Below are 24,720 nucleotides of genomic sequence, written 5' to 3' on the forward strand. Positions count from 1 at the left end.
TGTATTGGCCTGAATAAAGAGCACACTCCCCCTCCTAATCTAGCTCGTCTAAAACCCAAGAATGACTTATAATTGGTGTTAGTTATCGTATGTAGCTGTGTGTCTCAGCGTGTGTGTGAATGTGTGTAATTTTCAAAGAGATTTCATTCTAGAGTATAGTCTCTATTGAGGGCGGAGCTAATCAACACTCAGACTGTTGTAACGATTGGAGTGACACCACCTGCTGAAGACTTACTGTAGCAAAGCTCCGCCATGAGAAGGCCTCTGAGGGCAAGCCATGCCCTCAAGGTCCTTAGCGTCAGGAAGTGACGTTTGCTCATGGGTACTGTCTATCAAGGCTACCAGCCAATCAACTTGAGGAGCCTCCCATTTCTGGGAGGAGGACACGAAGTAGGAAGCAGATGCTGGTGAAGGGGTGCTGTCTTTTTTGGTTCCTGACCTTGCCATGGTGGGTTGGATGATAGGGTCTCTTAGAAATAGTTTTTTACCTTTCTCTCTGATCCTAATGCTCTGTAATAAATACTTAAGCACTTAAATATTCTTGCTAAAGCTTATAATTTCTTGGCGACCACTCATTAGATTTTAGATGGTATAGCTAGAATTTTAGCCCTTACAGATGGCTGACCATGAAGAGGAAAGCTGAACCTCATTCCTCTGATTTTCTGGTTGGGTAAGAAATTTCCCCTACCCTGTCCCTTTAAACTGCTAAGTACCAGCTGCTTTCCCTTAAAATTTTCATAAGTAAGGGGTCTTTGGCTCTGTCTAGCACTGTAAGAATAATAGGGAAATGGTGGAAAACCCACTGCCTCTGGTTTCTTGGGATGGATTTTTAACACCCATATCATATCCACTATTTGATCTGTGCTATTGATGCAATGTGAATCAGTCATACTCAAGGTTTTTCTTCTGAACTGATCATAAGCTCCTTGAGGGCAGGAACTTGGTCTTTTTAAACAGTATTTTTTGTTATTATGAACTTAATAAGCACAAAGATCTCCATATGCAAAGAACAAAAAGGAAGATTGTATATAAAATCATCAATAGTGTGTAAGCTTGATTAAAAATAATAAATGCGGCATATTAGTTTTAAAGCATTAGTCCAGCTTGTCTGTGTCTCCATCTGAATTTCTTTCTGTTATCTTTTATGCATTTAAAAAATTTCAGTGACACTCTTTTCTTTCTTTTCTTTTTTTTTGGGGGGGGGATCATTAATCAACCTGTCTCTTCCATACTCCCTCCCCAAAATAACCAAAAGACCCCACCTTGTAGAAAAGAAGTATATTTATGCAAAGACAATCCACACACTGGCTGTTTCCAGACATGTAAATCTCCCTTTGCTCTAAGAGTCCAGAGCCTCTTTCAGGGGAGTAGAAGCATCCATTTTCTGGAGTTGTGGATGGTCATTGCATTGATTAGAGTTCTTAAGTCTTTCAAAGTTATTTTTCTTTACAATAGTGTGACTGTTATATAAATTGCATTAGTTCAAACAAGTATCTCAAAGTTACTTTAAATTCATATTCTAAATTTATATATCAGAATTTGTTCCACCACTTCCTAATTGACAGGCACTCCTTTATTTTCTAGTTCTCTTGCAACAAAAAGAGCAAAAACACTTTTGTACATAGCAATCCTTCCTCTCTTTCTTTGATCTCTTTGGAAGTTCAGGCCTATTAGTGATATTACTAGACTGAAGAATGTGCACAGTTTTGTTGTTGTTGTTTGTCCTTCATTCTCAAAGAGGACCATGATAACATCGGGGTGATGTCCTGACTTGTAGTGAATTGGATTTAAGTGAGGGCAGGCTGTGTAAAGTCATCAGCCTCACTCTTTCCTCCACAGCCATCTGGGTCCAGTGGCAAGATATATATCAGGATATCTGGAGATGGGCCCAGATTTTTTCTTTTTAAGAAAATTGGGTTTAAGTGACTTGCCCAGGGTAACACAGCTAGTGTCTGAGGTGAGATTTGAACTCAGGTCCTACCAACTTCAGGGCTAGTGCTCTATCTACTGTGCCACCTAGCTGCCCCGATGCATGGTTTAGTGACATTGGGTATAGTTCCAAATTGTCTTCTAGATCGACCAAACCAATTTGCAACTCCACCAATAGTACGTTAATGTACACAGTTGCCCATAGCCTCTCCAACAATTGCCATTTTCCCTTTTTGTTAATCTGGTGGCTGTAAATTGGAACCTCAAAGTTTTTTTTTTCTCTCTTTAAACATAATAATTTTTATTTATTGATTTATGTTTATTTTAAATTCAGAATAGATCACTTCATGAATATCTTAATACATTTAAAGTTGTTTTAATTAATGTTTTTCTTAATATGTGTGATTTGGAATATTTTTTCATATTGTTGATAGCTTGGACATTTCCCCTTGAAATATGTCTATTTAAATCTTTTGACCCTTTAGGGACTGGCTCTGATTCAAAAGTATTTGAATCAGGGGGTGGCTAGGTGGCACAGTGGATAAAGCACCAGCCCTGGATTGAGGAGGACCTGAGTTAAAATCTGACCTCAGACACTTGACACTTACTAGCTGTGTGACCCTGGGCAAGTCACTTAACCCCCATTGCTCCGCAAAAAAAAAAAAAAGAAAGGAAGAAAGAAAGAAAGAAAGTATTTGAATCAGTTTCTTATATATCTTGGATAAGATCCCTTTATCAGAGTAACTTGCTGCAAATATCTTTTCTCCAGCTAATGGATGAATAAGTGAAAAAAGAATTTATTAAGTACTTACAGTGGGCAAAGTGCTTAGTATACAAATAGAAAAGTAAGACAATCTCTTTTCTCAAAGAGCTTATGTTCAAAAAGGAGGTAAATCAGGCAGAAAGGCCAGCGGTCTTGACGGTGTGTTGGCAAAGCAGAAGGTAATGCATTTTTAAAATGTCATTTCCATTGGTTAAACCATATCTCTCTGTGATGTTGAATCATTTCACAGTATCAAGGACATTGGTAACAGAACTTTCTTTTCTAGGTCTTTAGTAACTGTGATTGCTACGGGAGCAGAGAGAGCTGTACTGCCTGTAGGAACTCTTACAAGGTTGCCTCTCCATGGGGGTTGATCCTCTCTATGATGGCTGCAGGGGCCAGGGAGGAAACAAGGCCATGCATCTGGGGCAGTGCTACCATCAGGGCTCTTGGGCTTACCTGCCTGCTGGTGCTATTTGGTTGGTAACCGATGTTGGTGATTAACGGTTTCCTTTCTAAGCTAGAAGCTGCCATGATTTTGTATGTGCAAAAGTTCTTCGATTTTATGTAACCCAAACCACCCATCTTATCTCCTATGAGTCTCTCTTATCATTATTGTGTTTAGAACACTTCCTCTGTCCATAGCTGTGAAAAGTGTCTCTCTTTTTTTAAACTCCTCTAATTTGTTTGGGATGTTACCTAGAGGCCAAGTCAAATTATCTTTGCATTCCCAGCCATATCTCCCCTGCCTCCAACAAAATGCATTGCACACAGTAGGTACTAACAAATGGTAAATGAGTGAATAAGTGAACGAATGAATTTTGGTCATTCCTAATGTGTATGTGTTGGCTATCTGGTGTATTCATTTTTTCTGTTAGTTCTGAAGAAGAGAATCACTGGCTCTACCTTTTCCTCATAGACTAGTCACCCCCCTTGCTCATTGCTGACAAATGGATAGGGGAGGGAACGATTTCTATGTGAGGACATAATAGAAGGGAAAGAAAGATTTAGGAATCATCTCTTGGCTTCCCTGGGCTTCTGTCTTCCTCCTGGTACAGAGTTGGTCAGGAAGGTCTCTAAGGTCCTTTTCAGCAACAGTGTTTCATAATTCTCTGAAATGAGTCTATGGAAAAGCCAATGAGCTGTAGAGAGGATTCTTGTTCAGGTCCAGGTTCTACCAGGTGACCTCTGAGTTCCTGTCTAACACTGAGATTCCATGATTCTGGATGCATCCTTTTGGAAGAAGGTATATTCTTTTATTTCCTATTCTAATCACGAGTCCCATTTCCCATGCTGCTGAACAAAGCTGGAGGAAGTCATGCAATTGCACCACAGATGCATTATAAATTCATGAGATCCAACTTCAACTGGGCCCTCACTTCAGCAAAGCTATCCTTTTTTTTCCTTCCCTGATTAATTCCTTATCTGATGCCCCACAAAAACTTTCCCAAACTTTTCTCTCCTCACACACCCTCCCCTCTCTCTTCTCTCTAAAGTGAGTACCTCTACTTTTACTTTATTAAGAAAATTGCACATATTTGATGTGAATTCTCTCTTCTCCCCTTCTGTTCATTTAAAAATCCTTTGACTTCCTTCTCCACTGTTTGTACCTTTCCCCCAGTCTCAGATGATGAGGTACTCTTTTTCCTGATCACATCTCCTAAGTGTTGGTATTCCACAAAACTCCATCCTAGACTCTCTACTCTCTAGAGATATTTTCTCTTTTTTCCCCTTATTTTGGGATATTTTTTATTGATGTCCTTTTCTGAGGATCATAGATTTAGAGCTGGAAGTCACCTCATTGGTTATCCAGTCCAACCTGTCATAAGAAATCTCAGGCCCAGGGTGGTTAATTAATTAATTTGTCTATAATCACATTAGTACTAAATGGCAAGGTAGGGATTTGAACCCCAAACCTCTGACTCTACAGTCAGTTGTCTTTCTACTGAACAAGAACATGGAATCAGAAAGACTTGGGCTTGAGTGCCTTCTTTGACACATACTAGCTCTGTGATTTTAGTCAAGTCACTCAATATACCAATGCCTTACTCGGAATTACTAATCTGTAGCAGTGAAGGCACTCTCCTTTTCAGAAGTCCCCCTATTGATGAAATCACAGGTTCAGACCAAAAAAAAGTAAAGTTCACAGTTTCAGGTAAAGAAAAAAAATCAACTAAGAAAGAAAAGGGGGTGGCTAGGTGGCGCAGTGGATAAAGCACTGGCCCTGAATTCAGAAGGACCTGAGTTCAAATCCGGCCTCAGACACTTGACATTTACTAGCTGTGTGACCCTGGGCAAGTCATTTAACCCTCATTGCCCTAAAAAAGAAAGAAAGAAAAGGATGGTGGAGAGCTTGCTCAGCAGCAGTTCATGTGAAAAAGACTTGGAGGCTTTTAGTTGACCACAGATATAATAAGAGCCAACAGTGTGATACTAAGAAAATTCCCCTTAGGGCAGTCCAGAAATAATCCAAATCTGCTCTGGGTTGGTTAGACCAACACTGTGCTCACTTCTGGGCAGCACGTTTTAAGACTATGAGATGACTGCAAAGCCATGTGACTGAGTTTTACATAAACAGGCTATTACATATACATTCAAATAGTGTTGTCCTTCAAAACACTCACTTTGGGAGGCCATAATGAGTGACCTACTCTGGTGGTGCAAGCATTATGCAAAACCTGCCCAGTGCTCCTTTCTTTGGAGATGACTTCAGAGACTTCAGAGTTTTCAAGCCACATGAGAGAACTTTTTACTTCATAGGTACACCTTATTTTTTTGACCCTAGTTAGAATTATTCACCCAGCTTGGCCACCCTCCTTATTTATCATACTCAGTTTCAAATGATTCAGTCATTTTCCAAAATCATATACATCCAAAACCCACAGAGCTTCACCACCATCAAGGAGATCCAAAGGCAAAGATCCAAACTCCTTGATGCCCCACTCCCCTAGGAATACCCTAACAACTTGTCCCTTTTACTCTCAAGTTGGCAGGGTGCAGTGGACAGAATGTTGGATTTGGAGACAGAGGTGCTAGGTTCTTAATCCTAGCTTGGCCACTTGCTATCTGTTTGAACTTGGGCAATTCACTTAACTTTTATTGGCCTTAGTTTCTTCACCTGTAAAAGAGGGTGGTAGGCTAGATGTTTTTTTGTTTTTTAAGTGAGGCAATTGGTGTTAAGTGACTTGCCCAGGGTCACACAGCTAGTAAGTGTTAAGTGTCTGAGGCCAGATTTGAACTCAGGTACTCCTGACTCCAAGGCTGGTGCTCTATCCACTGTGCCACCTAGCTGCCCCAGGCTAGACGGTTTTTAAGGTCCTTTTCAGCTCTAAAGTCATGGTGTTGTAAACTCTATGATCCTTTCAGGCTATGATCATCTTGTTGTTCATCCTTAGTTCTCAAAGAGGATCAATGACATCATGAGGGTGATGTCTTGACTTGCACATAAATTGGATATAAGCAAGGTAGAGCTGCACAAAGTCATCAGCCTCACTCTCTCCCCCAGAGTCATTGAAGTCCAGTGGCAAGACATGTATGTGTTAAGTAAATAGCAGAAGATCATGGAGGCTAGGAGGGTTGTCAGACAAGATGGGGTGGAGAACAGGCACTAGGTAAGAAAGAGGGCACATGGATACTAGAAGTCAAGGTATAAACTAGAAGGCAGAGCCCCAAACCCCAGAACCAAAGGGCAAGGTAAGAGAATAGGCCCACAACCAAGGAAATTATTAGAAACCCCAACATGCTATCTGTATTTATTTGGGATTTTACTGGTTCTGTCATTGTTACCATCACCTCCCACTCACCCAGGCTTCAACCTGTGTTTTTGGTTCTTGACTCCTCTCTTTCCCCCCCTACATCTTGTCAGCCACCAAGGTCACTTAGCTGTTCCTTCGTGACATCTCTCACATCTATCTTCTCCTAACATTTCTAATGCCAACATTTTTTACCACCTATTGTCTAGACTATAGTAGTATTCTCCTAACCGACCTCTCATTTGCAGTTTCTATGCCCTACAATCCATTTTATGCATGACTGCCTGATTAGCTTTGCTAGAATGTCCTTTTGTAAATGTAACCTCCCTGGCACCCTTCAACTGCTCCTCATCACCTACAGAATAAAGACCTGAGTCTTGAACCTGGCATTCAAGGCTTTTTACAATCTGATTCCCAACCTAATCTTTTACTACTTTTCTACAAAGCCCTCCTTTCCATTGGCATAGTTCTACTTGGTATTTCCAAATATGCCTTGCCATTTACCACTTCTGTATGTTTGCTTAAACCATTCTCTGGAATGCCCACCTAGCTTCTTTACATTTGCCTACATCTTATACTTTCTTCAAGGCTCAGCCCATGTTTCCACCTCCTTTGCTGCCAAAGATTCCTGTTTCTCTGATTTCATGTAGCACTTACTAACTATATTGCTCTTGGGCACCTATCATACATATACTCCTGCTTATTTCTTTATGTGTCTATGTCCTCTTTCTTCAACTAGATTATAAGGTCCTGAGGGCAGGGACTATGTCACATTGTTTCTCTGTACTTTCAGTCCCTGGTATGCAGTAAATATTCTGTAAATGTTTGATAATGGTGATGATAATGGTATGTGTGTGCATGCCTGTATGTACGTGTGTGTTTAGGGGACTGGGACAAGAGAGAGAAGGAGAGAGACAGAGACAGAGAGGGAGGGGGAGAGAGAGACAGAGAGGGAGGGAGAGGCAGAGAGAGAAGGAGACAGAGAGGGAGGGGGAGAGAGACAGAGAGGGAGGGGGAGAGAGACAGGGAGGGAGAGGCAGGGAGAGAAGGAGAGAGGCAGAGACAGAGAGGGAGAGGGACAGAGACAGACAGAAAGAGTGGGGTGGGGAGGGAGGGAGAGAGAGAGAGAGGGAGGGAGAGAGAAAGAGAGAGAGAGAGAGAGAGAGAGAGAGAGAGAGAGAGAGAGAGAGAGAGAGAGAGAGAGAGAGAGAGAGAATGTGAATGTTCTTTCTTTCCCTCAGGCACTACCCCTTAGCCCTGTTTTGTTTCAGTTCCTTTCTCAGCAATGTGTAGGCCATAAGGGGTCTGTAAATCATCTGGCAGAAGCAATACCCTGGCTTCCCCTGACCTTTCCTGAAATGTCCCTTGTTTGATGGTGCTCTGTGCTTTCCCTCTCAATGCACGAGGGACTCTGGGATTTGTAGTTGAGAAAGCATGTCACACAGGGGACTGTAAATCTCTGTCTCCAGAGCCACAGATCCTAAGGTTACTTGAACAATAAGGAGCTTCCATGGAAAACAGGAGCTGTTCACTGCTCAGAAGGCAGCTCTGCTCCTTCCTGGCTCCAGGTGCACAGATCCCACCCAGGGACTGCAGAACTCCCCATAAAGATCCTCAATCCCAACCTATAATTTCACCTTTGGTTTTGCATTATGAAGTCAGCTTGCAGTTTCAGATGGGCCTCCCTGGAATTCCATGCCCCAGAAAGGGTAACCTTTGCCCTTGCCTTCTGAAATCCCTCCCGGGCTTGGGCCCTGCTGGGCATTCAAGAAGCACTTGTTGAATGAATAATAAGGTGGAATCCTAATTGAAATGCACTATAGAAGCTTTCCGATTTAAAGCCACTGGGTGCTGAATTCTTTTTTTAACAAAGAATGTGTTGGCAAAATGTTGTTCCCCACCCCACACCCACCTATGAACATAGTCTCCAGAGAGCCACCACATAAATAAAACCACCAATTTAGCGACAAGGGCTTTTTTTTTTTTTTTAAAGGAGTAGGGGGTTGCTATGTTGGTTGAAGGTGGAATGGTGGAGAATAATGGCTTTACTGGAATGGTGGGGGAGAGAGAAGTAAGGGGAGATTGTGTGTGTGTGAGTATTTTTTTATATTAATTATGAAGGGAAGGGGTTTGTTGCTTTCTCTGTACTAAGGACCCTGGAGCTAAGAGGTATAGGGAGAAAAACACTGTTCTGGGATTTGAGGTTCTGACTCCAGGCTGGTGACTTGTGACATCCTTGGGCCTCAATTTTTCATCTGTAAAGTGGGGATAATAAGACGTGTACTCTCTACCTCCTAGGGATGTTGTGAAGAATGTGCTTTATAAACTTAAAACACAATATGTATATGTACCATGAATGAATGAAAAGACATTCAACAACAGGGAGAGCATTGTTTTGTAAAAATACACAGAAGAAAACAGAAGGAAGTTTATTTGTTTTTTGTTTGTTTGTTTTTGCGGGGCAATTGGGGTTAAGTGACTTGCCCAGGGTCACACAGCTAGTAAGTGTTAAGTGTATGAGGCTGGATTTGAACTCAGGTCCTCCTGAATCCAGGGCCGGTGCTCTATCCACTGCACCACCTAACTGCCCCCAGAAGGAAATTTAAGAGGGAACACAAACACATGGGCTGCTTTTGTTTCCATCCTGAGGTATTTAATATACATTTAACTAAGCTGTGGTATATGATGGTGGTGGAATATTATTGTGCTATAAGAAATGACAAGCGGGATGATTTCAGAAAGGCCTGGAAAGACTTTGATGAACTGATGTATAGTGAAGAGAGCAGAACCAAGAGAACATTGTGCACAGAGACAGCAATATTGTTTGATGAAGAACTGTGAAAGACTTAACTATTCTCAGCAATACAATCCCAAAGGACTAATGATGAAACATACTGTCCACCTCCAAAGAAAGAAGTTATATTGATTCAACACAGACTGAAGTATGCTATTTTCACTTTCTTTCATTTTTTCTTTTATTCAAGTTTTCTTCTACAAAATGACTAATATGGTAATGTTTTATATAATTGCACATGTATAACCTTTATCTGATTGGTTACCACCTCAGGGAGGGAGGAAGGGAGGAAGAAGAGGGATAAAAATTGGAATCTAAACCTATAAATAAAAATGTTCATTACTTTAAAACAAAACAAAAAACTTTATGTAACAGAAGTTTATGGACATCTATCATTATCTCTATGTGTATACACACATGTATATATGCACATATAAAATATAATATATGTCATTGGGAGAGAGAGGTATTCCTCAATAAAGAATTATACTCTTGCACACAGTCTAATTAGAATTAAAGTGGTCTTTTATTTGGCACTAGAGAAAGTGACCAAGTGGGAAGTCAAAGACTTCACCCTTGGGGAGGAGAGCTTAGGAACATTCCCCTCCTGGAACAGAGGGAAGGCAAAAGCTTTTATAGAGTCCACTTGAAAACTTGAAAGTTCTCTCTCTCTCTTTTTTTTGCAGGGCAATGAGGGTTAAGTGACTTGCCCAGGGTCACACAGCTAGTAAATGTCAAGTGTCTGAGGCCGAATTTGAACTCAGGTCCTCCTGAATCCAGGGCAAGTGCTTTATCCACTGTGCCACCTAGCTGCCATGAAAATTCTCTTTTGGGGTGGAATGGGGAAAACTTGGATGCTTGTCATATTCCTGAGAGCAGAGGGGGATTTTTTGAAATGATGGTTCTGACCTTTGGGGTTATCTCTGTCTCCTAGCTCCGGGTCAGGTAGTAGCCATGACTAATTGACTTTTCTGCTATATAATTTTAGCTTCCCTTACTTCTTGGATGTGTCTGTCCTGATATCTAGTTGGTCAATCTAAACTCTAATAGTCCCTTAATTCCTCAATATGTCTGTCCTGTTATCTGGTCATCTTTGGTTTTGCTTCTCACTGGAGAAACTTCTTTTGATTTATCCTAAGCCCCATGTCAATATACATTCTTCTTTCTTGTTCTTTCTATATAATACATTATATATTCCTCTTTTTATCTTTATGTATGTACTATGTTATATAGGGAATATATACCTCTTTTTGTTCTTTATATATATAAAATACACATTATATGTGTTCCTTTTTGGTCATTGTATACCGAAATGTTCAGTTGATTAAGTTGACTTGCTGTATAACATATCATACATAAATATAATATAGATCCCTCTTTTTATTCTTTATATTTAATATATAAGATATGTACCTCTTTTATTCTTTATGTATAATACATGACACATATTATATATGTTATATATTCTTTTCTTGTTCTTTTTGTATACAAAAATATTCATCTTTGTTGATAAAGTTCATAATAAAAAAGAAAATATACATTAAAAGAAAAAGGAATTATTATATCCCCTAGCCCTCTTATAACATTGAAAATTTTACAGCAAGTTCCTGTGACAAAGGCCTTATTTCTCAAATATATAGGGAACTGAATCAAATTTGTAAAAATAAGAGCCATTTCCCAATTGACAGATTGTCAAAGGATATGAACAGGCAGTTTTCAGAAGAAGAAATCAAAGCTATTTATAGTCGTGTGAAAAAATTCTCTAAATCCCTATTGATTAGAGAAAAGCAAATTAAAACAACTCTGAAGAACCACCTCACATCTATCAGAAATGATAAATGCTGAAGGAAATGACAGAAAATAGGTCCACGAATGAATTTTGGTTGAATAGGGAACTGGTCCAACCATTCTGGAGAATGATATGAAACTGTGCCCAAAGGGCTATAAAACTGTGCATGTCCTTTGATCCAGCAACATCCGCTACTAGATCTATACCCCCCAAAGAGATCAAAGGAAAAAGAAAAAAGACATTTGTACAAAAATGTTTATATCAGTTCTTTTTGTAGTGGCAAAGAATTGGAAATTGAGGGGATATTCATAAGTTGGGGAATGACTGAGTAAATTGTGGTATATAATTATGATGGAGCACTATTGTGAAATAAGAATTGATGAGTGAGGTAGTTTCAGAAAACAAAAACAAAAACTAGGCAAGGCCTAAATAAACTGATGAAAAATGAAGTGAAAATAACTGGGAGATCATTGTGCACAGTAACTGCAATTTTATAATGATAATCGACTGTGAAAGATTTGGCTACTCTGATCAATACAGTGATGCAAGACAATTCCAAAGAACTTTTGATGAAAAAAAATGCTATCCACCTCCAGAGAGAAAACTGATGAATTCTTAGTGCAAATTGAAGCATAATTTTCTCACTTTCTTTTTCTTTTTTTGTTATACGGCTAATATGTGGAAATGCTTCACATGATTTCACATGTATAATTGATATCATATTATTTACCTTCTCAGTGGGTACAGAAGGGTTGGGAGGGAGGGAGAAAATCTGGAACTCAGAATTTAAAAATAAAAGAATGCTAATAAATAAATAATAATTTTGAAAAAAATAAGTGTACAATAAATAATGCCATAACAAAAATAATTAAAAGAAAAAGAAAAAAGGAGGTGGAAAGATATCATTGGTAACCTTGGAGAGAACAGTTTTAATTGAGAGGTATGGATAGATTTTGGGTTACAAGGGGTTGAGAAGGGAGTGGAGAAATGGGACATTGGAATTAACCAATGTAGATGGTGTTTTCTGTTAAAAGGAAGAAAACTATCAGATGATAACTTGAGAGTATGGCAGGATCAAATTAAGATTTTTCTTTTTTGTGGATGGGGGAGATTTAGAAGTGTTTTATTTGTTTTGTTTTGTTTTAGATGTGGGAAGGAGACAGTGGATAAGAGGTTGAAACAACAGGAGCCAAAAGGGTTAATCAAGGTGCTTAGCTCCTGGAGGACATGGGGGTGGGGTGGGGAGAGGGAAGATGAAATCAAGGGCATGAACAGAGGGGATTGGCGATGGCAAAGATTGGAGCAAAGGAAAAAAGAATGGACTTTAGGTGGTGGAATTAGGGGAGGGAGTTTGAGACATAACGGCTTTAATCTTTTCAATGGAGTATGAGGTGCAGCCCTCTACTGAGAGGGAGTGAGGAGGAATAGTGTAAGGAGAATGAGGAAAGATGAGAAGGTCTGTAAGAGATATTGTGGAGACCATTTAGTCAGCAGTACAATGACTGGCATTCCTCAGTGAGGGTCTTGTTGAGATTGGATAATGCAGATTTGTAGTGAAGCCCTTGAGTGGTCTGGTCTTTTTTCAGCAATGCCCTATAGCACTCCGGAATAAGGCAGATGGTAAGTAGGAGTAATCTCAGACTTGGGCTTGGCAAAGGAAGGGGATCAGTCATATAGTAAGAATAAAGGACATGTCAGATACAGTTGGTATTTTGGTTGGTTTTACTAAACTTTTTTTTGGTTTGTTTTTTGGTGAGGCAGTTGGGGTTAAGTGACTTGCCCAGGGTCACACAGCTAGTAAGTGTTAAGTGTCTGAGACTGGATTTGCACTCAGGTCCTCCTGACTCCAGGGCCAGTGCTCTATCCACTGCACCACCTATCTGCCCCTAAACTATTTTTTTATACTTTATTACAAGGAATGGCTCTCTGGGTAGGAGGATTGGTCCTACCTGACTAGAGGGTTCTGTGTCTTGGTCTCTACCTTTAAGGCTCAGCTTCTTCCATGTTAGAACTTTTCAGGTCCTCCTCACCATTACTGCCTCCCCCCCCCCCCCGCCAATATACTCCATATATATCTTGTATATAACCAATTGTGGCCTTCATCATTAGAATATAATCTCCTTGAGGTCAGGGACTCCTTTTTATCTTTTTCTGTGTCCCTATTGCTTAGCACAGTGGACAGCCCATAGTAGGCACTTCATAAAGGTTTTGATCAATATAAGAACAAAAATCAATAAAAATATCTTTTCAAAATTCATGGATAGGGCAGCTAGGTGGCACAGTGGATAAAGCAACTGGCCCTGGATTCAGGAGGACCTGAGTTCAAATCCAGCCTCAGACACTTGATACTTACTAGCTGTGTGACTCTGGGCAAGTCACTTAACCCTCATTGCCCCACCAAAAAAAAGAAAAAGAAGAAGAATAAAATACATGGATAGCCTGAGGGTTACAATGGCATACCTGAAATATTAAAAGAACCAGAGTAAAACTTTTCTATGGAGGATTTATACAAAGACATGGACAAGAATTTTTTTTGCATGAGAACATCTGTAGGTAGGGGTGTGCTTGTAAATGTTTAACAACTGTGCCTTGTTGGGGTGGGTTAATATAACCATGACATAATTTTAAGTTTAATCTGTATAATTGACATTTTCTCCATCACATTCTTAAGTCTAGGCAACCAACAAGGCAATAAATCAAGTCCTGATTTATAGTATTTCCTGATTCAGAAGTGTAGACCCTCCCACTGAACGAGTTCTAGAACTGGTTCCCGACTGTAGGGTTCATGTTGTCTGATTCTTTGGAGGGAGTGACTACAGTGACAAAATCACAGAACTCTTAAAATATCCAAATATCAAAGCAGACTTGGAGGTGGGGGACAGTGGATTCAAGGAAAAATCTGATATGGTAATAACAAGTTAGAGAAGCTGATATGATCAGAGAATGAACATAGGGAAACACTTGTTGAATCAGATAATGGCACTTAGAGTATGAGATACTTGGGAAAATGGCCAATGCTTGTTAGGGTGATAGAGAGGTACAGTGGAAAGAGTATTGAGCTTGGAGTCAGGAGACCTGGGTTCCAGTCCCAGCTCTGCCATTCATTCATGGATTCATTAATTTATTTTTATTTTTTATTTTATTTTATTTTTTGCCAGGCAATGAAGGTTAAGTGACTTGCCCAGGGTCACATAGCTAAGTAAGTGTCAAGTGTCTATTGCCAGATGTGAACTGAGGTCCTCCTGAATCCAGGGCCCATGCTTTATGCACTGCGCCACCTAGCTGCCCCAGCTCCACTATTGAATAGCTATGGAACTTTGGGAAAGTCAATTCATTTCTCTGGCCCTTGGTTTTTTGGTCTTTAAATGAAAGAGTTGAGTTGTATTAGAGGACCTTTAAGGAGCCCTCAAGCTCTACAATTCCATAAATTCCTAGGTTGTTATCTACCTGAAATTCTCCCCTGAAGGAGAGAAGGCTTTTCTGGAAATGAAGTGGAATTACCTCCCCAGAGTTGGCCAAGTACATCCCTATGATGCCAGGACATAAATCAAAGTTTCTAGAAGCTCAGACCACTGTTGCTTTCTTCCCCACTGGAAAAAAAAGCTAAAAGTTCAGGCTTTCTCACAGGACTCATGGGAAAATGCCTGATTTTCCCCTTGAGAGACCCATCTTGTGACTGTATTATAGTTTAGATGGTCTTAATCCTACTTATACATGCTCATTTCCTGTTCATTCTCTCTCTCTCTCTCTCTCTCTCTCTCTCTCTCTCTCTCTCTCTCTCTCTCTCTCTCTCTCTGTTTCTCCCTCCCCCTTCCCCTCTCTCTCTCTCTCCCTGCTCAGCAAGTTATATTTGCTTGTTAAAACCAGGCTTAGATGTCCCTATTTCCACTTTCAGGATAATTTTATAGATACTTATGTTACATCTCCTGATCTGTTTGTCTCTTGCTCTATGGAGCCAGATGTTCCCTTTCTCAGGTTTGGTCCCTGTGTCCTGCATTGACATTATCTAATATCTGGTCACTGTGACATTGTCTGGAGAAAGAGGGAGAGAGATATTTACCCCTGTATAAAGTGTCATAGCTGTCACTGACTGCCACTAGCAAAAATCCTTCCATACACTGGAGGAAAGGGGCTCCTTATGAACTATTCAATAAATGGTGAATTTGAGGGAAAGTTAAAAAAATAAAGACTTTTAAAATACCAAAACATGTTAACTAACTACATAACCTTGTAGTTTAATATGATCATAAGCAGCTGTATTGTATTATGCAAATATATGTTAAGTTATTCACAACCTCTCATAATATTCCAATAAAAATTCTAGATATGACATTTAGAAGAAAATGACATCTTCTGATAATTGTTTTGCTTCGTATTTTGGTAGCTACGATTGCCTTTTATCTGAATCTTCTTTCACCTGTCCTCCCTGCCTTCCTTCTGCCTCTGAGGAATAGGTGAATCTCTTCTTTACCAAGTCTAATACTGAATCTTTTCCCTTGGTCTTATTCCCCTTTTTACCTTCTTTGGGATACTGTATCATCAATCTTCTTTCTTTCACATAGTCACCTCCTCTTTCTGTATCTCCAGCACTTAACACAGTGTTTATTACATAGTAAGCACTCAATAAGTTTCCTTCCTTTCTTCCTTCTTTCTTTCTCTTCCTTCCTTCCTTCCTTCCTTCCTTCCTTCCTTCCTTCCTTCCTTCCTTCCTTCCTTCCTTCCTTCCTTTCCTTCCTTCCTTCCATTCCTTCTTTTTCTCTCTTTCATTTCCTTCTACCAACAAACATGCTCAGATCCCCCCTATCCTAAAGTATCCATTTCACCCACTCAGCTACCTCTTTGAGTTACCCTCCTATCTTTCTTCTCCCTTTCATTGCTAAACCCTTAGGAGGATGACCTATATCCATTGCCTATTTCCTCACTACTTTTCAGTTTCTTGCTATATGACTTATATCTCTGCCCTCTACTGAACCTGCTAACCCCCACCTCCACTCCCTTCCATTTCCTATCTCTCTGACCATGCACTTGTGTCTCTTCCCCTGACTCCTATTTTCATTCTAGTCCTTAAATGGAAGTATTCTTCAAGTTTGTCCTTAGTTCCTATCTGCCCCCTCTCTGGGCTCCGTCCCTTGGTGATTCCACTGACACAACTTCAACTATTACCTCCGTGGAGATAACTCCCAAATCTCCATCCTCATCTCTGACTGCCCCAGCTCCAGCTGGGATTTCTGACCCTGACATTCACTAGTAGAGGGGCCAGAGAGAACTCATTTGCTTTCTCTGAACCTTAGTTTTCTTATCTATAAAATGGGGACAATGAATGTGTGCTACCTATTTCACAGGAGTGTTCTGAGAAAAGCATTTTGAAAACCTTAAAGCTTTATATAACGAGTTGTCATTATTGTTCCTATTAATTTGTTTAAGTTACTAATAATGAGCAAGTCACTTATCTCATGACCCAAGGCAGTTCTATTAAGACTATTAAGTTGCAAACAAGCTGCCAGTCTGCTTCAGTGGGGGAAGTTTCTCCCTAAACTAATGAAATCACAAATCCAGATAATAATGATGATAATTTCCAGATGCTTGCCTCTACCTAGATGTTTTTGCCCTGACTTCACACTCAATGCATCCAAAACAGAATACATCCTATTTTCCTAATCAACTGTGCTCCAAACTTTGGTGCCATTTTTGACTTTGCTATCATCCTCCCCCCTTTTCTGTGTCAAATCAGGATAAAAATCCTGTGGATTCATTCCATCTCAGAAATTCCTTTTTAGTTTCTTTCATCCTTTCCATTCTTCCTGCTAGTAACCTAGTTCAGGTCCTCATTGCCTTTCACTGGTATGCAGTACTTCAGGTTCTTCATGTGTCCCACAAGTCTATCACATATGACTGGTCATATTGTCTTGCACAAAAACCTTCAATGGCTCCCCATTACCTATTGAATAAAGCCCAGATTCCTTATTTCAGTGTGTAAGGTCCTCTACAATTTGGCTTCAGTCTACCTTTCCTACTTTCTTGTTCTCTCATATTACTTCCTTTCATTTATTTGATGCTCCAGTTAAATCAGACTACTTGTCATTTCCCAAAGATGTCCAATGCTTTCTTGCATTCCTTCCTTTGTTCAGGTCATTTCCTGCCCTGAGATGAACCCTCAACTCCCCTCTCTTCCATCTTTGTTTTGATAATTCTACTCATCTTTCAAAACTCAGTTTTCCATTCAGCTTTCCCTGATCAGCTTCCTCTCTAATTCATCCCCAGAGTCAGCAATAATCTTTTTCTCTTTCATATTCTCACAAGACTTTGTATACTTATCATGCTTAATTTGGTGTAACAGGTATATCTACATTTCCCAGAATGCTTGGGTGCAGACCATGTTTATTTATTAGAGATCCTTCTAGGATTTCATTGCCAATAAAGTCAGGCACAGAGAGCATAGCTGGGGTTTGGGATGAAAAACTTTCCAGAAGTTTGGCATCAAGGTGGTACAGTGTTGGGCCTGGAGTAGTCACGAAGACCTGAATTCAAATGCTACCTCAGATACATATTGGTTATGTGACTTTAGGCAAGTCAGTTAGTATCTCTCAGCCTCAGTTTCCTCATCTTTGAAAGGGGGGCATTAATAGCGCCTACATCCCAGTGTTATGAAGATAAAATGAGATAATATTTATAAAGTGCTTTATAAAATCCCAAACTGATATATAAATGCCAGCTCTAAGAAGAGGGTGATTTTTTTTTTAAGTGAGGCAATTGGGGTTAAGTGACTTGCCCAGGGTCACACAGCTAGTAAGTGTCAAGTGTCTGAGGTCAGATTTGAACTCAGGTCCTCCTGACTCCAGGGCTGGTGCTCTATCCACTGTGCCACCTAGCTGCCCCAGAAGAGGGTGTTTTAATAGAGGTTTCTGCCAAGATCAGTGACCATATGTAGAGAACTAAGGGGTATCTGAGAATACAGTGGTCATGTCCAGAAACTTAAGAGTCCTGAAGTATCCCTGTGGTCCCAAGAAGCAAGGAGAGAAGACGTTTGACCTTCACTGGAGCTGGGGGAGGGGGTGGGCAGCTGACTATCTTAGTGTAGATGTAGGTACTGCATGGCCGAAGTCATCCATTGCTCATTTTAGTTAGAAAACAATTTTGCACTTGCTCTATCAATTTGAAGTAGTGAGTTTGGAAAGACTTGTTTCCCATGCTAATCAAGGGGAAGGGGATGAGATGCTATTCATTTGGGAACATGTGTGATATTATTTCCCAATTTTTTCATTTCAGCCTTGATGACATGTTTTACTTTTTTTTTTTTTTTTTTTTTTTTTTGGTGAGGCAACGGGGGTTAAGTGACTTGCCCAGGGTCACACAGCTAGTAAGTGTCTGAGGCTAGATTTGAACTCAGGTACTCCTGAATCCAGGTGCTTTATCCACTGCACCACCTAGCTGCCCCACTGTTTTACTTTTTTAATGCTATTTTTTTTTTTGGCTTGGGCTTGTTGGTATGGTGAACAACTTAATACTTAGATACCAGTTGACCTTCAAAGTTCCTGGTTTCTACCTGTGGAAGGAGGAGGAATATGACAAGTAAATTACATGAGGTGAGTTACTAGTAAAAGTCCCCACAGCTTGAACTAAAGTACATAGGAGTGAACCCCCCCCCATCCCTAGGTTATACTTTATCATATTTATTTTATGTTATCTCTCCTACTAGACTGTAGACTCCTGGAGGGTGAAGATCATGTATTATTTTTATAGCTTCCTCAGTGCTTGGGAGAGTACTCAATAAATGATGTTGTTTGTCCTTCATTGTCGAAGAGGACCATGACATCAGGGTGATGTCATGACTTGTAGTGAATTGGATTTAAGTAAGGGAGGGCTGTGCTAGGTCACCAGCCCTCTCCTCCACAACCATTTGTGTCCAGTGACAAGATACATATCAGGAAGACTGGAGAAGGCCCTGGATGTTTAAGACAACTGGGGTTAAGTGACTTGCCCAGCGTCACACAGCTAGTAAGTGTCTGAGGTGAGATTTGAACTCAGATCCTCTTGACTCCAGGGTCAGTGCTCTATCTACTATGCCACCTAGCTACTCCACTCAATAAATGATCATGAATGAATGAATGAATGAATGGTCTTTATAATTGCTACAACAAATTATTTACTTAGCTGAAGTCTTTATGAAAGATTAACCGACTTTCTCATGGTCTGATACAGTGAATTAATTAAGTTTCATTGTGTTGCCTTTCAGATGATGCACAGTTACATTGGAATAATAATAGGGGCTGTTAATCCCCTTTGGACAAAGGTAAGCAATACTTTAATAATGTCACATATTTATATAAAATTTGCAGAATTCTTTCCTCACAACAATCCTGTGAGGTATGCAGTGAAAGGATTATTTCCCCCAATTTACAGATAGGGAGAATGAGGCTCAGTTCAATGTCTGTTAGGTATCAGAGTCAGGGCTCAAACTCAGATGGTGGTTCAGTGAATGGAGCACTGGTCTTGTAGTCAGGAAGGCTCATCTTCTTGAGTTCCAACTGGATTTCAGATTCGTAGTAGCTGTGTGACCTTGCGCAAGTCACTTACCCCTGTTTGCCTCAGTTCCTCATCTGTAAAATGAGGTAGAGAAGGAAATGGCAAACCACTCCACCATCTTTGCCAAGAAAACCCCAAATGGGGTCACAAAGAGTCTAAAACGACTTAACAACAACAACGATGCCATGCTCTTTCTAGAATGTTTTAATGTATTTAGAGCCTGATAATTCAACTGAAAAAGCTAGATGGTAAACAAAATGCTTTTTCCAAGCTGGTTACTAAGCTGGCTTCTGGATACTGGGGGTGGAGGTGGAGTTTGTTTGGCACCTGGTCCAGATTTACTTGGGGACTGACTGCCCAAGTACTTGTGCCTGCACTTATGGTAGTAGGGTCTGTCTCCTCCCATATAACGTGCACACCTCTGGCCTGAGGAGGGAGCCAAAGGGTTTCTGCCTGTGGCTTTCCTGCTAATGCAATTCAGAAACGTTTATTAAGAAGGGGTACTCGGTGTTAGAAGAAAACGCGAAATCTGGAAAAGAGACATTCCTTGTCATCATGGAGTTTTCAATCTAGTAGGGAGCTGAGACAAACGTGCAGATAAGTGGGCACACGACAAACGCCCGCTGGTTGATTTGTTGATTGATTGATACATAGGAACTGTGTTTTAATTCTAGCTTTGCTATTTCCTACAGGTGTGACCTCCCAGAAGGTTACTAAAAAAAAAAAAAAAAAAATCCTTCTGTGCCTCAGTTTCCTCATTTGTAAAATGAAGGGGTTGAACTTTATGCTCTCTAACTAGTCTCTTCACGCCCTAAATCCTAAGATCTTTTAACTACCTTCTAAAGGGAAGGAGAAGGTAATAAATATATATTAAACACCGACTAGGTGTCAGGCACTGTGCTAAGCACTTTATAAATGTTATCTCATTTTATCCTCACAACAACCTTGCGAGGTAGGTGCTGGTATTATCTCTGTTTTACATATGAGGAAACCGAGGCAGACAGAGATTAAGTGACTTGTCCAGGGTTACACAGCCAGCAAGTGTCTGAGGTCAGATTTGAATTCAGGTCTCTCTGACTACATGCATAGTGCTTTATCCACTATGCCAACCACTTAACTGCTTTTATAGCTCGTGTGTGTGTGTGTGTGTGTGTGTGTGTGTGTGTGTGTGTGTGTGTGTTTTACAAGATTCCCTTGTGTTTATTAAATAATTCTATTTTTTAAAAAAGTTTTTGATGCAATAGAGCAAAATGTCACTTTAAAGGCTCTCTTACAAAAAACTCCCTTGAAGACCTCAAAATTCCTTGAAAGATATAACAGAGAGGGGCAGCTAGGTGGCGCAGTGGATAAAGCACCGGCTCTGGATTCAGGAGTACCCGAGTTTAAATCCGGCTTCAGACTGTGTGTGTGTGTATTTGGGAGGCGGGAAAGAGGGAGGGGAGAAGGGTAGAGGGAGAAGAGGAGAAGAGGAAGAAAAAGAGGAGGAAAGGGAAAGGGGGAGAAGAGAGAGGGAGAGGAGAGAGAAGATAGGGAGGAGAGAGAACGGCATAAAAAAGTACTAGAGGGCCTTTAACCTGGGAACTAGTCCCTCAAGAAGTTTTCCCAAGGAAGAAATCCAGTTTGATCTGGTCAGTTGTCCCAGAACACAATGTCATCAGATTTTTAAGCTGTGTTAAAATTTGGTGATCTTTTCCCCCCTTAACCAGAGGTTTTATTTTTATTTGATTATTTTATCATTTTAACTTTTTTTTTGCTACATTTTTTTGCTACATATTGACAGTTATCTTATTACTCTCACCATCCATTTTCTCCATATTTCCTCCCAGTCTTACATTGATATTTCATCCTGGCATGGAAACAACCCTCAATTCTTTTTTTTTTCTTTTTTTTTGGCGGGGCAATGGGGGTTAAGTGACTTGCCCAGGGTCACACAGCTAGTAAGTGTCAAGTATCTGAGGCCGGATTTGAACTCAGGTACTTCTGAATCCAGGGTCGGTGCTTTATCCACTGTGCCACCTAGCTGCCCCAACCCTCAATTCTTGAAGGCTATGCCAGCCAGAGGAGTGTGGGAGCTCTGGCAGGTCCTTCTAAGCTGGAAGGGCTTTGAGTATGGGCCTGGTAACAGACTTTCATCTGAAGCTTTAGTTTTGCTAAATTTGGAAAGACTCACCATCATAAGTTTGGCCACTGGGCAATTTAATGGTTTGGCCACAGCTACTGGCAAAACCATTTGCCTCACAGAATGCCAGAATTATAACTGCAGGGGACCTCAGAAACCATTGAGTTCAACACCTTCGTTTTCAAGATGAGGATACTGAAGCCCAGAGAGATTTGATCATTTGTCTGAGGTCCAATATGTAGTAAATGTGGGATTTGAACCCAGGCCTCAGGGGTTCTAATTTCTCTCCTTTCCTTTGGTAATGTCCACACCTTGGATATCCTGCTTTAATTTAACTACTGAAGCATATCTTTGTTAAATTGTTATTGGGAGTTTCTTCACCCCAGAAGAAATCTATGCTAATGAAATTAGTCTTGGCCCACTCCCCTATCCTTCTTCATGATGAAAGGTAAAATTCAGGGTCTCTAGCCTCTATAACTAGATAACATTGATGAAGCCATATAGCCTAAACTTTGAACTTCAGAAGGTTATAGGTGGCAAGTCACACTCAGAATTACCTCCCTCCCAGCCCAATCTCTTCATAGATTTGCATTTAGAAAATAACATAAGGGGCAGCTAGGTGGCGAAGTGGATAGAGCACTGGCCCTGGATTCAGGAGGACCTGAGTTCAAATCTGGCCTCAGACACTTGACACTTACTAGCTGTGTGACCCTGGGCAAGTCACTTAACCCTCATTGCCCTGCAAAAAAAAAAAAACGTGCCAAAGATAAAGGAACTTCAGCTGTACTCATGATCGAGTAACCCAGAATCCAAAATAATGTACCGGCTCTGATCTCCAAGAACTGATGCTCATTAACACAGAGCTCACTTAGCACTCCTTCCCCACCTTCCACACTCCCGGGATGAAGGTTGAATGAGTAAACCAAAGGATGTGACACAGGCTTACATCAAAACCTAGTCCTATATTCCAGTCCCCCTCCTCCTGCTTTCTAGTGCTATGGAGAACCTGACTCCAGGTAGCAGAAATTTTATCTGGCCTCAACAGCCAGTTTGGCCACAGACATTCAGGAGCAAAATCCTGCTGGGGGGCTACAACCTGGAAGTAGCGGTGCTGCAAAGCTCTGAACTGCTGGTGCTGGGCTAGAAAAGAGAGGAACAGAGGGAGTGGGACAGGTCACCAGAACATGATACTATGTATGTGGGGAACTATGCGACATTCCACTAAGCCTGAGGGAAAGAGCACAGCACCAGCTGGGGTCAGTTCTGACCATCCAAAAGTCATTTGGGGCAGAGAACTATGCTACTGAACTTCACAGTTTGTCCAATGTGGGAGGAGGCTGAGACACTTTGAAATCCAGCCCTATGGAAACCATAATCAGAGGAGAGGGCATCTGGAAATGATAAGGAAAATAAGAAGGGGAAAAAGACAGAAAGTATCAAAGATTTCTGGAAGAAGAAAACTCAAAGACCTTGAACACAAACAGATAAATCAACAGGAAAAACAGTAACAGTAGAATGAAATATGACCTTCAGATCTAGTAAATGAGTTCAGAAATGTGTGAATATACTGCAAAAAAAAGGGAAAATGATCTAATACTTGATGAAGCAGAGGACTCTGTGGAATTTGAGAATATGGAACCATAACACATTATTCCTGAGTGGTTTAAAACAGAAATGAGAATTGTGAGAGTAGAATTTATGCCCTGCACAGCAAGAAAGAAAGGAAGGAAGAGATGAAGAAAAAGAAAAGAACAGAGAAAAATTTGAATATGCAAAATTTGAACCTCACCAAAGAAACAAAAGAGAGAACAATAGATTGGAAATGCAAATACACAGAAGTGAAGGACAACCTAGAATAAGAGAAGTTAAAAAAAATGTACATTTAGAAAAAGTTTGGTCTCTCTGTTGTCATTCCTTCTGAAGTTTTGTTGTTTAGGGTGTTTGAGAGACAACTAATCTCTTCAGTTTTGGTTTTCTTTCTAAAATGTATCAAATTCTTTATACTGGAATAACACAAGACTTCCCCATCTGGGTAGCTAGGTGGTGCAGTGGATAGTGTCAGACCTGGAGTCATGGAGACCTAAGTTCAAATCCAGCCTTGGACACTTACTATCTATATGACCCTGGGCAAGTAACTTAACCCTATTCACCTCAGTTTCTTTATCTGTAAAAATGAGTTGGAAAAGGAAATGGCAAACTGCTCTGGTATCTTTGCCAAGAAAACCCCAAATGTGGTCACAAAGAGTTGGATATGACTGAAATAATTGAACAACAATTCTCCACCCACTAGAAAAAGGAGGAGGGAAGAGAATAATGTATTTTGAAGAGCAATGGAGCTCAAGATGTAGCCCAGGGTGACTTATTTTGCAAATCTGATGTTCTGATGGATGTTCAATAATAAAAAGAATTAGAAATATTTTAGAAAGAAAATCAGAATTGAAGAGAATAGGCACCTCTCAAGTGCTCTAGACAACAGAACTTCAGAAGGAGTGACAACAGAGAGACCTCTAAGAGACTTCTTTCTAAATGTACACAAGGAGATAGAGGTAAAGGCAGAAATATGGTAGAGGTAACAGTGGTGAGGTGAATAATGGGGTTTTGGACAGAACCTGGCAGCACCCTGCCTGAGGGGATCAGAGGTGATGAGAAGAGAGCCAGTGGGAATAGGGACACTTTAAAAAATATTAAAGTAAAATAACTGAAGGAACAAAATACTGTGTTTGCAGCAGAAGAGGGAACTTGAAACTGAAAAGCTTCTGCACAGACAGCATTAATGCATCTAAGATAAGAAGGGATGTGGTTGAATGGGGAAAAAATCTCTGTATCAAATTCCTCTGACAAGAGCTTGGTACCAAAGACATATATACAATCATTAAATATATATGTATGTATATATATATATATACATAAAAAGACTAATAGCCATTAATAAATGGCCAAAGGATATGAAGAAGCACTTCTCAAAAGGAACCATAAAGTTTTTAGAGCAATGTGAAAAATGCTCCAAATCACTAATATTAAGAGAAATGAAAATTAAAACTATCATGAGGT

The 24,720-nt window shown here is 40.3% G+C and overlaps 1 protein-coding gene across 1 annotated transcript in view; it reads right to left on the reverse strand.

The window, feature by feature from the left end:
• TBXAS1 (thromboxane A synthase 1) overlaps positions 1-24,720 on the reverse strand; it is a 245,680-nt gene that overhangs the window by 55,703 nt on the left and 165,257 nt on the right.

Source organism: Dromiciops gliroides, chromosome 5 (genome assembly GCF_019393635.1).
Source record: "Dromiciops gliroides isolate mDroGli1 chromosome 5, mDroGli1.pri, whole genome shotgun sequence".
NCBI lineage: Eukaryota > Metazoa > Chordata > Mammalia > Microbiotheria > Microbiotheriidae > Dromiciops > Dromiciops gliroides.